We start from the raw sequence: 2,746 nt of genomic DNA, 5'->3' as shown, positions 1-2,746 counted from the left end.
CCCTAAGTCCTCCTCTTCCTTCTGCTATTTAAAGGGGAGGATTCCAGCTGCCTGTGTGTTCTTATATTTGCTTTTGTCTGCTCAAGATAGCACACACTTCCAGCAACCACACCAGGATCTCAACTCGTGCTTAGTCTGTGATGGCAAAAAAGCCAAAATCTGTTCTAAAAATACTGCTCTCCACTACATAGACTCCACTCCCCTTTTAGGAAGTTGGTTTCAGACTCGCTGTCCCACGCCCCCTTCCCAACTCTTTCTGCCTGCAAGTCCTGGGTCTGATTGCGGATCCCCAGTGAGTCTGCTCATCAGGCTACAAATGCTCCATCCCCTGTCGGTCATGAATGTATGGATCAGACATGGGTGAGGACAGGGCCCCGTGCTCCGTTAAACATCTGGGTCTAGCATAGCATGGCCCCACTGTTCCCCTCTTCAGGACGATGGGTTCATCAATCAACCAATCAGAACTGCAGGAATATTATTGCCCCCCCCCCCCCCCGCCAAACACACACAAGGTCATCTTTCTTTCTGAACTCTAGCAATGAGCTCATAAAAGATAAAATGGGGCAGAGTAGGGGAGTTGCCACTTAGGATACTGGCAACCCACATTGGAATGCCAGTTCTAGTCCTGGCTGCTCCACTTCCCATCCAACTTCCTGCTAATGCACCTGGGAAGGCAGCAGAAGATGGCCTAAGTGTTTAGGCCCCTGCCACCCATGTGGGAGACCTGGACAGCATTCCAGGCTCCTGGCTTCAGCCTGGCCCAGCCCTGGTCCTTGCAGGCATTTGGGGAGCAAACCAGCAGATGGAGGATTTCTCTCTATCTGTGTGTCTGCAAGGTGCAAAGTGAAATGGGTAGACAATCCTGTGTGTCCTAGCCACATTCAGACGGCATCTACCAGCCCCTGCCTTCATCCCATTTTCCTCAGTCAGTTCTGCAAAGATGACTGCTCGGCAGCCAGGCAGCCTCACCGCCTCCTGGGGCTGTAGAGAGACTTGCTGGGGGGCATGGTGGTTGGAGTGCTGGGGCTGAATTTTAGACTGCAGTAGGTTAGAGGGAAGGCTGGTAGGGTGGCTCCAAGGGCTCTCGCTGGAGCTTTGGCCCTCTCCCTTCCCTGGCCCAGAGCAGCCCCAACATTGCTTGCTCCAGGGCTCAGAGGAGCCTGAAGGTGGAGCAGGGTAAGATCTCATCCCACCGAGAGCTCACCACTCTAGAATGCCAACTGGGGCCTCGAACTCTGAATGTCCTGTGAGAAGGAGTGACTCCTGCTTCCTGGAGTAGGTGACTTCTGGGCCCTGAAAGATAAGTTGAAGTCCTCCTGTTGCTTAGAGGAGCAGGGAAAGGGAACTCCAGTCCCCAGGAAGGGGCTGGTTTTGAGAACTGATGTCCCCAATGGGATTGGACTAGAAGGGACAAAACAGGGTTCCGGGATAGCCGTAACTAAAGCTGATGGTATGTGAAATGAATGAGCCAAATGGAGTCGTTTTGGCTCTGGAAGACCTGTGCTTCTCCTTCAGGATGATGCTGTTCACCAACACACTGAGTTTCCTAGGTGTCACATGCACGTCCAGCAGTGTGTGCTGCCAGAGCAGTTGTTCTCAGTGGTAACTGAGAATGGCGTTGGACTTCTCTCTGGATGTGGAGTTCCTGTGGGTTGCAGGAGGGGCTGCATCAAGCAGGGAGGGTGTGAGACAGTGGAGGGGCCACCCTCAAATCCACTTCTTCTCACCCTGTCTCTGACTTTCTAACCATGTGCATGCTGGGCACCACACCTGCTAGGCACATAGCTGGTACTGGGAGTTAAGAACCCATGGGACACCAGCCTGGAAAATGCAATGACAATGGGCAGGGGACAGTGAGAGTGTGGTGCCAGGCAGAATGGGTGAGTGGGTGAGGGAAGGCCTGCAGGCAGTGTGACTCCTCCAAGTACTGCAGGAGTCAGGTGGCAGGGACCTCCCTCCTGGGGACAGGATTCAGGAGAGCAGTGGGCGGAGCTAGCCAGGTCCACAGGAAGCTGTGATCCAGGTCAATGGGAGGCTGTGATCCAGGGCACAAAGCATACCAGGTGCTCTTGGATTGACATGACAAGTAGCCAATGGGGAAGGAGAGGCTGCGGAGGCCAGGTGGGATCCCATGCTGGGACTTGGATTCAGGTGGCAGCAGGGGAGGGGGCCAAAGGAGGGTACAAAAGAGCCCTGCTTTGAAGAAGGGCGGAATCAGATGATAGTGGAGAAAGAGGGCTGGGGTGCCCCTGTCCCTGGCTGGAGGGTCCGACATGTGGAGGGGGTTGCCCAGGAGCCAATGCTGTGTGGCCAGGGCAGGACCCAGGGCCCCAAGGTTCTGTTTTGGACACAGGGAGTAGTGATGCTTGCAAGGAATCCAGAGAAAGCAGCTGGCAGCAGGGTGCAGGGCTGGCGAGGGACAGGGACAAGGGACATCCAAGTTTGTAGAGGGAAGGCTGGTGGCTGGAAGGTTGGCTTTGGTCTCTCCCTGTGTTGAGGGGTTATGGGTCATGATGCTTCTGGGCCCAGGAGGCCGTGGGAAGCTCAGAGAGGGATGGTTACAGCCGCAGGGTCACACAGCAAGCAGAAGAGCCCAGGAACCTGAGACTCTCGAGAAAGGAAAAAACGAAAGGAGCTTCTGTTGTCACCACCTGTCACCTCTTGTCATTCTGGCCTCTTGTGCCTCTTGGTGGCCCTGAGCCCCCATCCCACACCCAGAGGCTAGTGCAGGAGAAAGTGTGGTAGG

The sequence above is a fragment of the Ochotona curzoniae genome, unplaced genomic scaffold (genome assembly GCF_017591425.1).
Source record: "Ochotona curzoniae isolate NIBS_2020 unplaced genomic scaffold, NIBS_Ocur_1.0 patch437, whole genome shotgun sequence".
In the NCBI taxonomy this organism is placed as follows: domain Eukaryota; kingdom Metazoa; phylum Chordata; class Mammalia; order Lagomorpha; family Ochotonidae; genus Ochotona; species Ochotona curzoniae.
This window is presented reverse-complemented; position numbering follows the sequence as displayed.